The sequence below is a fragment of the Carcharhinus amblyrhynchos genome, chromosome 3, assembly GCF_965287045.1.
Source record: "Carcharhinus amblyrhynchos chromosome 3, sCarAmb.v2.hapA, whole genome shotgun sequence".
In the NCBI taxonomy this organism is placed as follows: domain Eukaryota; kingdom Metazoa; phylum Chordata; class Chondrichthyes; order Carcharhiniformes; family Carcharhinidae; genus Carcharhinus; species Carcharhinus amblyrhynchos.
Window position 1 is genome coordinate 32627946 of NC_137326.1, and position 14254 is coordinate 32642199.

At 40.3% G+C, this 14254-nt stretch overlaps 1 protein-coding gene across 5 annotated transcripts in view; it reads right to left on the bottom strand.

The window, feature by feature from the left end:
* The window catches only part of fhit (fragile histidine triad diadenosine triphosphatase), a 1046244-nt gene that overhangs the window by 469195 nt on the left and 562795 nt on the right, over window positions 1–14254 (bottom strand). The gene's annotated exons all lie outside the window — the stretch shown is intronic.

Sequence of the window (14254 nt, forward strand, 5' to 3'; positions counted from 1 at the left end):
TTATCATGTTTCTCTGCAGGTTTTTTAAACAGGTCATGGTATTTTATCGTTGCTGTAATGTCTATAGGTGTCCTCTAATTATTATTGAAGCAATATAATGGATATCATGTTTATTTTTTAATCTGGACTAATGCAGTGTCCTGAGGTTTTATGATCCTTTTGGAATTGCTGGGTGAGGCATGATTGACCAGTCAGATGCTACCCGGGGACAGTTTTTTCTTCCACAGAAAAATCCAAGTTTTTAGTTTCAGTTTAGTTGCTGTTAGAAGCCAGTGGAAGAAGGCAGTGTATTTCTGGCCGTCTCCCTCTCTCTCCAGAAGCGTATTGAAAGTTCCAGGACTGGAAAACCTCAGAGGTTTAATACAACATTCAAAGTACCAATTCACAGCATGTGTTTAAAAGCTGCAAAAGCCAGCATCACGTGAGCATACTTTTTTGTGCCAAATCTAGAAAGAGGTGCATGCTTGTTGAGTGTTGTTTGACTTGGAACGTCACAGTTAGTTAGTTAGCTGTTAAGGTTTATGCAATATCATGTCTGATTCTTGCAGCTGGAAAAAGTCATGCTAAAGCTTTTTATTATATTTTAACTGTGTTCTTAAATAAACTTTGTTTGATGAAAACTTCCTCGTGGGTCACATGAGTCATACCTGGAATGAAACAACTTATGCTTGCCTGTGCCAAACTCAAATGTAAAAACTTAGGGTCTAGGCTATCTTCATAAAACACCTTGGAGTTTCTGGCCTGGGTCATAACAAAACAAAATCTCCCAACACCTGTTCATTTAAATTTTAGCTTCTGGCTAAAAATGTCTGTTTTTAGAAACCAGTAAATGAAAATAAACACGGGTTGAAAATGGAGATTGGTCTTACCATTGTGCATTGCATCGTAAAATTAGAGAGGACACAGGATTTGGGATTATGTGACAAATAAAACCTCGGCTCAATTTAAGGAAGTAAGTTAGAAATGAAATTGAAACAAAATTCTGCAGTTTGTAACTGATGCTTTCAATGATTGGCTGTCATGGTGGCATTGCCAACTCTGACAGGTCATATTCTGGGAGGTGTTGTCACGTGATCTCCTAACTTCAACTGCCCTATTGCCAGACTCCTGGCATAGATATTCAACAAGTGTTTCATCACAGAGCCCTGCCTTCCTGAGGCTTTTTAAAGGGTCTCTGCTTTGACTTTCAAAACCTAGTCACACTAGTCCATGCTTGCATGTAGCAAGGTCTGGATGACTGACATTCAGGCTTGGGTTGATAAGTGGCAAGTAACATATGATTCACACAAGTACCAGCAATAACCATCTCCAGCAAGAGAGAATCTACCCTTCTTCCTTATATGGTTTTCTGAGTTTACCTCTCATTTTTCCAAACTCCAATAAGTATAGGAGCAACCTGGTCAACCTTTCTTCACAAAACAATCCTATCATCATATGAATCAGCCCACTGAAGCTTCTCTGAACTGCCTCCAATGTAAGTATGTCTCTCTTTAAGAAGGGGGACCAAAACTGAACCGAATACTCTCGGTTTGGCCTCACCAATGCCCTGTGCAGTTGTAGCAAGACTTCCCTAACTTTATACTCCACTTCCCCTGCAATAAAGGCCATCATTGTGAATTATCCACAATGTCAGTATTGAGCTGGTGGCTGAAACCGAGTTGGAATGGCTTGGGAATTGTCAAATTATAAAATGCAACTGTTGTTCTAAAGCAGAGCAGCATCTTCGAGTCAATTCTTCTGATTTATGTTATCAGAAGAAGAACTTCGAGCGATGGAAGACTGTTCATGGCCCTTGGACACCCTACAGTGGTCTTCAGCCAATGAAGTTCTTCTCTGATGTAAATTCACTATTGTAATGTCAGAACCACAGCAGCTATTTTGTGCAGTGCATTGATGACCAGGGCAATGATAACCAGATTATAATTTTGTTTTTAATGATGTTGATTGAGGAACAAATCTTGGACAACTTGGACATAATACAGGGAAAAAGGGATGGGTTTATTGGAATTTATACATTCATATGTGAAGGTAAACTGGGTTTCAATTTATCATCTCACCTCAAAGGTGGCAATTATGAGAATGCGCTACTCTCTGTGTTGCACTGAAATGTCAATCTGCATCATGTGCTGAAGTGTCTAGAATGGCTAAGAAAGTAGAACATTCAAATGCAGAAACAAACCACTTTTCGAGTTCCAATAATTTTTTTAGAGAAATAGTCTGAGGCAGCAGATTAAAGGCAGATAAAGTTGATGAAAATTATTTGCATCAATTTGAGTGTTAAAAGAGACCCTGATATTGAGCTTTTAGATTTAAGATCAGACGCGCACGAGAGATGAGAAATGGTGACTGCCATATCAGTGAAGAATGTGAAGCTGTGTCAAACATCATGCTAACTGTGACATCCATACACATCCATACACATATCTGATGACCAAGGGGTTGCTTGTGTTGAAGTTTAATTTAAGATGTCTCTAGTTTCAATTTGTTTCCACATCAAACATCTTATTATTTCAAACACTTTTAGATTAGAAGGAATCAAATTATTTTATCCATGGCACAGTATAAAGAATTTTGTGTGCTGAGATCCTAATTATCATTTACATAGGAGGCTTATATTTTGCAATTCTAGTTTACTTCACTGCTAGAGAAGACCTGGAGTGCAATATTTGAAATTTGTTCAATTTTTCAGTGGAAGATACGTTGGTTATGTTGTATTAACTACCTTATTTTCCTCTCTGCAGATTCTCAACAAACAGATAATAAAATTCAACTGCCCTTCAAATGGTTTCTTTAATTAGTGAGTCAAACCACGCACGTTAAGCTACAACATTTTAAAAGGTATAGTTCACACTCCTGAAACATGAAAAGAAAATCAATTTCATCCAGTAGGCAGCTCTATTTTCAGGTGCTGTCGCAGGGAAGATGAAAAAAAATTGTTACTGTGCCAGGGCTAGGTAGGCAAGCCTCTGTGATTAAAGGGGAAGCTGCTCCAGTGGCACTGCCAGGGCTGTAGGGACAGCTATTATCACCAGGGGCCCCCTCCTGGGTCCATGGAGTCTCCGGCTGTGATGAGAATCTGCTGGGATGTTGCCTCCATGCAACTTGGCTGAGGGCCACTCTGCTGCCAAAGAAGTGGCAGTGGTCCAGGAAAATGGCTGTCAGCTGTCACTTCAAATATTTAAATTGACCATTTGCCTCTAGTTGGCATGTGGTTGAGCCTTTGCAACCACTAGGATAAAGATCTAGTGGCAGACTGTATGAGGGAGCTCTCTGGGCACAGCTCCGCAGCACTTTACCAGCTTCCTAGTCTGCCACTCAGGGGCTAGTAAAATACCAGCCACAGTTTCACAGAATGTTATGGCATAGGAAGAAGCTATTTACCCAATTGAGACATGCTGGCCCTTTTGAAAAGTTGCAAGAAAGGAGGTATATATCTGTTTTCTTTACCCAAAGTACCTGTGGATTTTTTTTTGTGTATTTTCTCCCCTTTTTCTCTTTCCCAGCACAACATGCCATTACCACTTAACAGGGCAAACAAGTGGACTGCTCCCATGTCTCTGGATCCAACCAATGTCCACAAAATAAGAAAAGATGATTCTTGTTCTGATGGTATGCCCTTCGCTGTGGTGGGCAAAGAGCACACTCAGTAGAGTACATACCTTTACCCACACTGTGTCAACTCAACATTATTACAATTACAAAGCTCTCCCTTGATGCTTTTCCCTGCCTGGTTGATGCTCTGTAACTATACAGCTGAAAAATAAATATTTTTAATAAGCATTTCCATCTCTCTGAGGGGGTCTCAAGCCAATCCACATCTAAGTCCAGAGATATGCAGGTTAGGTGGATTGGCCCTGCTAAAATACCCCTTAGTGTCTGTAATGACTCAGGAAGCCCCACTGGAAAGGGACAGTATTTAATGTTAAATACAAGATAAATCCACTACTCCATGGTGTACATACACACGTCCCAGGGGGACAACAGTTCTGCAGATCTTTCTCAGTGTCTGCCTTATAAAGAGTCTAGGTGATGAGTTCCATCTGGGCAGGCCATTGACTGCTACCAGAGGAACTAGAATTCAATGAGCCTCACAGGGAGATCAATCAGAGATTCCCCATGGAACGCATGGGGGTTATCATGCTTTGTCAACTCCACATTATTATAATTACAAAGCTTTCCTTGAGGCTTTACCCTGCCTGATTGATGCTCTGTGACTACAAAACTGAAAAATTAAACAAAGGAGGGTATTATCGCTAGACTATTAAACCAGAAACTCAGCTAATGTTCTGTGTATCTGGATTTGAATCCTGCCACAGCAGATGGTGGAATTTGAATTCAAGAATGAGATTAAGAATCTACTGATGACCATGAAACCATTGTCGATTGTTGGAAAAAACCATCTGGTTCACTAACTGTCCTTTAGGGAGGGAAATCTGCTGTCCTTTCCTAGTCTGGCCTACATGTGACTCTGGAGCCACAGCAATGTGATTGACTCTCAGCTGTCCTTGGGCAACTAGGGATGGGCAATAAATGCCGGCCAGTCAGCGATGTCCATGTTGCACGAATTAATTTTTAAAAATCCACATCTAAGTCTAAAAATCTGCAGGTTAGTTGGATGAGCAATGGCAAAAGTGCAGGGTTATGGGAATACAGTGGAGGAGAGGGCCAGGACGGGGTGCTCTTTCCGAGAGTCAGTGCAGAGTCGATAGGCCGGACAGTCTCTTTCTGCACTGTAGCGATTCCATGGTTCAGAGCAGAGCCCTGCTCTGAAAACTCCCTTCACATCTTGACAGCTATAACAAATTGCACCATAACAGTTCAGACAATCTCCAACGTTCCAAAACACCGAACAACATTCTAACCAAAACAACCCACAACATACTAAAATAAAATCTATTCATCCTACTCCCAGTGTTAACTGATCCTTTAAAGAATTTCAGGATCAGATCTTCACCAAAAATTAATCAGTTCTTCCTTGGACCATACGTTGCATATCAACTTTTGTTGAAATCAATCCATTAATTTTTAAGGTATTTTGTTTGCAGTCAAACAGACCAACAGGGGCGAAAACGTTATCTCTCCTCATCTTTGGTGGTGGAGGTAAATAAGATCAGGAAATCAGCACATGGTTGTTCATTTCTATGAACCTATATTCCACATCTCTGTAATAATGGCCCAAAATCAATGTACTAGTGCATGCTGCAAAAAAGTACAAAACCTAATTCCAAATAAATTGGCTTTAGGTGACTGATTGATGATTTGCGTTGCTTGTTTTTACCTAATACACACCTTCCAGGTGCAGCAGGAGATAACTGTCAGCAGTTGATTTAATTTCTATTCATCCAAATTCCACAGAGCCTTTCACAGATAGAGACTCGAGTGCAAGAATCATTAGATCTATATCAGTACCTTCCCTCTTGTCTGTCCACACACCATCTGTAAAACGCTGGCATAATCAAGTATATTCATGGGCATCACCCAAGAGAGGCAGAAAGCAGCAAATTTAATTTTTATTTCCTTTTTAATACCATTTCTACACAAGAAATAATGAAAATGTCAGTTATTTAAGCTTTTATTTAAAAATTATTGTAAAATTAAAGCAGTCTTCCTTGTGATCATTATTTTACAAGGATATAATGAGTTTGTGTTACAGCACTGTTTTACAATACTATGTTTTGGCTGTTCCATTGAAGCTGTGTTATTTGATTATAAATATTGGAGTAATCAAAATTAATTAATTGTTCAGCAGAAGTTACTGCTGTCAAAGGCTCAGAAAAGGCCTCTCACCTATCAATACTAAAACAAAAATCAAACCTTTACAAAGAGACTACATTTCACATTCTTTCTTCGTTAAAGAAAACATTTTTGCTAAAAGAACGTTTGCTGATATCATCAGGGAACTTGGGTGATGAGTTATTGAGCTCAACAATGTGTACAAGTTGAATTAAGATTGTAAAAACTGTCATTAACCCAGTGTACTTCAGCAATAATTACATTTAGCTATGTACGTAAATTTAACTCCCTTGTGCTGTCACACTGTGCTATCATAAATTTGCCTTACAATCTCCAATTAAAAACTAGTGTTTTTCCTGTTTACATATTTCAGACAAGCTTGTCAGTCTTGAAAAAGCATTTCACAATTTTCTGGAAAGCAAAACTTGACAATAATAATCGTGGAGCTTGAAACTCAGTTAATTTTTATTTGAACTGTGTCACCTCAAGAGAATATCATGCACAGCCGCTTGGACAACATTAAGCACCAAGATCTTGCGAATGCTGAATAGTACATCCACTGAATAGTATCAATCTATAATGATAACTTATCAGGCATAGGCTACATCATTTATAATAAGTACTGTAAAGTCCCAACTGACGTATTATTGATGGTTTATTGAACATCGTCTGCGAATTCTCACCAGGAAATGGCCATATGTTGTTTCCGGGGAGAAAACTGGCATGTTTCTCGCCAGAGAAACCAGTTGGTTTTTTCTCCAGATTTATGACATGCTGTCAAAAAAAAAATCAAGCAATTTCATGGCATCAGACTGGAGGCAGGGCTTCAACATGTCAGTAAAACCCCACTGCTCAGAGATTGGGGCGCCATGTTTAAAGGGTGCCCCAAACAGAGTAAACCCCCGCCCACCATGGAGGTCTCAAGAGCCTTCCACTCAGCCCCACCACAGTCACTGGCCTTTTCTCCGGTGATCATCAGCACCTTCCCGCCTTCTCTATGGTGCCAGCCTGCCTGTGCTAACCTGTGCCAAGGGGTATTGTCATGCCACTGACTGATTATGTCTCTCTCTTCCAAGGCTAGTCTTACCTTTATGAACCCAGGGAGACTCTCACAACAGGTTCACATCAAGGTGAACCTGCTGTAAATGATTCTGGTGTGACATCAAACCAGCGCCCATTGAATATCCGGTGAGGAGGGAAAGTCTCGGTCACCGTACTCACTAATGACATGTTAATGTATTGAAATGAGCTTCCTGTTGACCCGCAGTGTGTTTGACACTCCTCAAACAGCAATGGGCCATGAAGGTCGGAACTCAGAAACTCACTGGCACGAATTGTATTCTCTGTATTTTGAATATGCGCCACCATTCCTGCAGATGGTAAGTGCGGGCTCAAATTCACACCCTGCCCCCCCATCTTCCCCCTCCATCTCCCATATGTGATTCTTATTAGCCAGGTCTGAAATTTTTGTTTTAAAATTAATGCAGCTCATGCTTTAAAATACTGATCATAATTCCAAACACCCATCCTTGTTTCATGCAGACAGAAGTGGAAACTTCAAAAAACAATAAAATCATTATTTGTGTAAAAATGTTAATGTTTCTCATTGAGGAGAATGCAGGCATGTTGAAATCTGGCTTAAAGGAAGAAGAAGCTTTGCAAGGCAAGCGTTAAACTTTCTATAATGTAGATAGATAGGCAGGAACGCTCCAGGCACCCTACACATGAAATCTGAGTCTCAGTGCACGGTCTCAGTGATCTAATTTCAGCCGCTGGCGACCAGCCTCTTTTGGTCAGTTTCAGTCAGCCATTGTGATGTGAATGAAACTCCTGGGTTAAAATAGCCTGGGCTTCAAATCAGAGGGCCGGGCTGCCATCTCCTAAGCCTTCCCCATTAAATCTCCTCTCTTCATTGCTATTGGGTTCATTTGGTGAGGAAATTGAAATATTTGGCAATCTAGTATTGGTTACAAATATATCCAATAAACAAAGAGAAATAATTTGGGCAGGGCAACCACGATCCATCATAGTTTTGTGGCTCTGGCTTTATTACACAGGGAGTTGATTCTGCATTACTGTGCAGTGATTTTTATAGTTTAGTATTTACTGTACCTTGGAAATATTTATTTGATTATTGTGGCCACAAAACAAACTGGCATCTAGCAATTTAATATCACAGCATCTGTTTGACAATTGATGCATTCAGGATTCTATTTTATTAATGAAGGCATGGTGCACTATTGAGTTTTCAAAATGTAAGTATGAAAATATTTGTTAGCTGCAACTTGTTCACATTAGAGTTCAATGATACTAGATTGTGCAAAATAAAACCTGGCCAACTCTGGCAATATAATATGAAAGCAGGTTTAGTTGATGGAATGCAAATACATAGGGCAGAGTTGATGTGAGGTAAAAGTGAAGGGCATGGTTGATGGAACGGAGCACCAAGAACACAGCTGATGAGACATAAAGGCAGAAGTGATGGGTTGTAAAACCAGAAAGTTGATGGGATCTAAAAACAGCAGGATGTGGTTGACATAATGTTAAAAATAGAAAGGAATGATTGATGGTGTGAAAAACTAAGGGGGTACAGTTGGAACCCAGAGAGACTACACTGGAATATAAAACAGGTGAACATATTGTACGGAACACAATAGCAAAACAAAATGCTGATGTAGGCCAGAGAGCACCACTGATGAGATGTAAAGCCCTCATAGACTCAGAAAAGAACTATGTAATGATAAGGTAAAACCAGAAAGGGCACCATTCTTGAGCTGAGCTAACAGATATTTACAATGGTATGTAAAAACACAAATGCATATTTGATACATTATACCTAAATAGTGTAGTTGACAGAATGCAAAAGATTATAATTAATTGAACACAATATGTTGCTGCCTTTTTGTAATGTGGATGATTTTATGATTGTAATTAAAATATTACCGCACTCATTTTTGTAGACTCAAATATACCAAATGGATGATTTTGCGTAAAATATTAAATATTTATCACTAAGGAAGTGTGCTATTGACTGTCTTCTGAAGTGGTTCGAATGCAGTTGTCATGATTAAAAGTTAGCATGTTATGTGTTAGTTATGGGTAAATGAGAGTTAGTAGTGACGGTGAGTGTGAGGGGAAAAGGATGGAATTAAGTGTGGTGCAATAATTATGGAAGAGTGAGGAGAAGCAGGAGTGAGGAGTATTGAGAAGGTTGGAGAGGTGGAAATGTGCACATAGAGTATGAGAGCAGTAAAACTACTTTGACAACCCTGGTAGGGTTATTAAACTTCTTTTCCCATGACAGCGATGTCCTTAAGTTAAACCCCCGGAATTGATCTGTTCAGTGAATTCTTGCCCCAGCAGCAACATTTCTGCCTTCAGGGCTTTCTAACTTGCGTAACCAACAGCACTTCCCTCTTCCTATTCACCACTTTAACTAGAACTTTTAGTGTGGAATTGGAGAATCTGAATGCCCAGTTTGAACCACATTGCTGTTGTACATTGGCAGACTGAACCTCCCCATTGAGAAATGACATTATATAACATTAGAGACAATCATGTTCTCACTCCTTCACCACTGCCCCCAAAAAACAGTCACGCAGCTAATGATTAACAACGGTAGGGTTGGTTCCATACCTAAATTTATTTCCTAACTCAAATTGAACATGCTGCCTGAGACAACATGAACAGACACTGTTTCCCACCCCAGCCTGCCCATTTTCCAATTCCTAGCCCATGGTATTTAGAGATTGATTGTTTATCACTTAACTGGGAAAAGCCTCTGACTTTCTGCCTCTATATGATAGCAAAAGATTCGTCTAATTTGTTCCTCTGCATTTTATTCTGCCTTCAATGTTTTTCTACGACATCACAAATGTTTTATAACAAGGACATTCAGAAGAGATTTCTCCCGTGTTTTTAATATATTATTTTGCCTGTCTGTCACATACAATTCACTTAATTCCAGAAAATAGTATCACTCTATCTAACCTGAAGGCCAACTTTTTTGTTGCTGGATGGGGTTTGGTGAAATTGTGCTCGTATCATATCTGGTCTGCTTATTAACCCCGTCTGCCTCCACACTCACCTTCCTCGTAACCTCTGGAATGTGAATGGATGACCCGTTCTTCTAGTTCTGTTGCGGACTGGGGTAATTGAAATTTAACTTAGATAAGCTGCTTTTGCTGTAGATTTAACCAGCTGGTTTCACAGAAGTATTTTGAACCAATTCTTGCTGGTTTGATTATTTTTAGTTTAATTTACTGAAAATTAACCAACATAAATAACTCTATTCTGTCCAAATTAAAACTGATTATGAAATTACCACTCAGTGGTAAAACAGCACAAGGCTGAATTTAGCTTGTGGTGCTAAATAGATTTCAATTGACCATTTACAAACCATTTGCATTTACAAATTCAAAATGAATGAGAACCAGTAGTTTATCCCTCATCCACTCCTCAATGCTCATTTTCATTGGTTGATAGAGGGGTTAAAGCCTTTTAAAGATAATAGGCTGGATAATCATGACACTGTAAGCAATGGCCATTAAATGTTGCTTTAACAAAGAACCAACACAATCAGAATGGGCTGGATGGGATGAAATGGGGCAGCAACCCACAAAAGCTGAGTGCACAACCAAGAGGGCTATTCTGAACAAGGTGATCAATAAAGTGGCTATTTCTGGAAACCCAAGTAAAACTTATGCAGGCAACTGAGTCTGGAGGGTTAACAGGAGATGCTGACCGAACGGTAGCTCCATCGTCAGTGGTGGGACAAAAGGGTAGGGAGGCATGAGAGTAGCTTATTGCTAGTCACTGGTCACTCCCTTGGGGAAGTAAAAGGGCAGGAGGGTAAAGCTTTCAAATATCAGGGGAAAAGTCCTCCTCAGCAATGGAAACTGCCACAGTTACTGTTAATTTTCAGGGCAGTGCCATCCACATAGATTAATTATGCACTCAAGTGTTAAGTAGTTACCCACCATGTTTGGATGGATGATCTGTACTGGACCCCGCCACCCCACCACTCTTGTTGGGGCGGGGGCTGGAAACACATTGGAAAGCCAGCACACAAGCTTGGGAAAACAAAACCTCAGCCTCGTGTGCCTCTTCAGAAAGACAAAAGCTTAGCCAAATGAGTTGAAAGCTCTCCTTCAAATGTTGTAAACTTCAATAACAAAAACAGAAAATGCTGGAAAACACAGCAGGTATGACAGCATCTATGGATAGAGATTAAAGACAGCGTTTCAAGTCAGGGTGACCCAATTCGAAACACTAGCTCTATTCTCTCTCCCAGATACTGTCAGACCTGCTGAGATCTTCCAGGTTTTCTGCTTTGTTTCAGATTCCAGCATCCGCAGTATTTTGCCTTTATCTTGTGAACTCCAACCATTTGTCACTGCATTATATAGCTACACTGTTCCACAATATGCTATTCTTTATTTGCACAGGATAGACCAGGAGTTCTATTTGAAAACAGCTTTCCCCTTAGAGTTTCGTGTTTACAAGTATCATCAACAAGACATACTTCCATGAACCCTCTCTGTCTTGGGTCACAACAGTACTGATGATATTGCAATCCACAGTTTATTTTCAACTGACCAACCAATAGCACCCCAGTTCACAGTTTGGGCATTTCTGGTAGAACACCTAGCTCTTGAGCTTTTCACATAGCTTTCCAGGTTTTAAAGTATATTATGTAGTAACAGTACCTCCAAGAGGTCCTGTTTCTTTTCTGCCAAATGGAAATATTACCTTCTCCTTTTGAGGAGTATGATTTTTCTTCTTCCAAAAATTCTCTGTGATCCTCCTGCTGTCTCTGTTTGCTTTCTCTTAGTGTCTGAATCTGTGCTTCGCCTCCAGTTCTTCTGCTTGTATCTGAAGTCATCATCACAGACGGCAGGTCAGTCTTCTTGAAAGTCAACCCACAGAAAGTGACTGGCCCGGATGGGGTATCTGGACGAGAACTCAGGTGCTGCACAGACCAGCTGGTGAGAACATTTGCAGAGACCTTTATACCAATCTGAGATCCCTATCGGCTTCAGGAAGCCGACCATCATCCCGGTATCAAAGAAAAGTCAGGCAGCGTGCCTCAATGACTACACCCAGTGGCTCTGACATACATCATTATGAAGTGCTTCGAGAGGTTAGTCATGGCACAGATCAATTCCACCCTCCCAGATTGCCCAGATCAACTATAGTTTGCTTATCAGCGAAACAGATCCATAGCAGAAGACATTTCCCTGGCCCTACACCAACCCTGGAACACCTGGATAACAAAGATATGTATGTCAGACTCCTATTAATTGACTACAGCTCAGCCTTCAACACTATTACTCCTACAAAATCCATCTCCAAACTCCATGGCCTAGGGCTTGGCTCCTCTCTCAGTTTCTGGATTCTAGACTTCCTAACCCACAGACCGCAATCAGTAAGAATAGGCAACAACATCTCCTCCATGATTATTCTCAACATCGGTGCCCCGCAAGGCTGTGTCTTCAGCCCCTTATGATGCTCCTCATAAATGTATGACTATGTGGCCAAACTCCCCCCCAACTTGATTTTCAAGATTGCTGATGACATCAACATAATGGATCAAATCTCAAACAATGATGAGATAGAGAACAAGAGATAGAGAATCTGGTGAATTGGTGTAATGACAATAATCTCTCCACCAATGTCAACAAAATGAAGGAGATGGTCATCGACTTCAGGAAGCATAGTGAGGACATGCTCCTGTCCATATCAACAGAGATGAAGTGGGAATGGTCAAGAACTTCAAGTTTTTAGGCATCCAGAGTCACCAACCAATTATTCTTGTCCCTCCATGTCAATGCTATAGTTAAGAAAACCCACCAACGCCTCTACTTTCTCAGGTGCGCTAAAGAAATTCAGCATGTCCTCTATGACTCTCACCAACTTTACAGATGCACCATAGAAAGCATCCTTTCTCATTGTATCACAGTTTGGTATGGCTCCTGCTCTGACCAAGACCACAAGAAACTATAAAGGATCATGAATGAAGTCCAGTCCATCACTGAAAACCAGCCTCGCATCCATTGACTTTATCTACACTTCCTGCTGCCTCAGAGAAGCAGCCAGCATAATCAAGGACCCCACACACCCCAGACATACTCTCTTCCACCTTCTTCCATCAGGAAATAGATATAAATGTCTGAGGTCACATACCAACCGACTCAAGAACAGCTTCTTCCCTGCTGCCGTCAGACTTTTGAATGGACCTACCGTACATTAAGTTGATCTTTCTCTATACCCTAGCTACGACTGTAACACTACATTCTGCACTCTTTCCTTTCCATCTCCCAATGTATTTTGCAAACAGTATGCTTTGTCTATATAGCACAAGAATACATTTTACTGCATCCCAATAAATGTGACAAAAATAAATCAAATCAAATCAAATCATGGCTTCCCTTTGTGCCTGCAGCTTTCCTTTGTATCTGGGCATATGGCATTCATATCTTAACTTCTTTCCTGTTGGTACTACTTCCAGGCTAAGGGCTACCATGGTCTTTCTTAATATTCAAGAAAGGTACAATTGATCCCTTTATAATTGATGCATACTCTTTAAAGTCTTTTTCAAATATTCCTAACAATTACAGATTCCACAGCCATTTTCAAGAAATTACAATTTTTCCTTTGATACTTCTTCTGAATCATAGGTGGGTGGCACTCATGATACAACCACAGAAAATGGGGCAAAGGTGCTACACTGCAGCAAAATAACCCACTTACTTTGAGATAAAATGTACAATACTCAGTATTCGGACTTCCATAAATTATTGGGTAATTTAGCTTCTTTTATTCAGGTTTCTTTATGTAGGTTTCACCAACCACTGGAGCATAACTTAGCTTAATAGGTTCTGTGGAAACCATATTCTGAGCACATATGAAAATGTAATCTTGATACTGTATATAGGCAGTATTGCATATAGTGGCATCAAACTGAGCTCACCTGCTTATTTCTCCATGACCATATTTTTATAGAGGTAGAAATAGGTCCACTCACAAGCTTAATGGCATACCACAAATGATTTAAGAGCAGCTAAGTATACTGAAGCAGCAATACTTTCATTCCCGTTTCAACTGTTTTGTTACTTTTATCTTTGCTTCCTTTTTCAGGTGGCACCATGACTTTCAAAACTCTTGCACTGTTTGTTCTATCTGCCTTATTTTAATCCACCAAACTTCCCCACAACCCCCCTCCAATGATGTTGGTATTACTTTCAGGCCAAGGATCACCATAGACCAATCCAGCAACATTAGTGCCATCAAACAGTTTCCCGAGAAGCACTAAACCTGCCTGAGATATTTGATAGAGGAAGTGAGCCCGTAGAGGTGATTCTGGGCAAGTCACACAACGCAAAAAATGCTTCCACGTCAAATCCCTTCAAGATTAGGGTAGGCAGTGGCACAGTGTTATTGTCGCTGGATGAATAATCCAGAGACCCAGAGTAATGGTCTGTGGACCCGGGTTCAAATAACACCACAGCAAATGGTACAA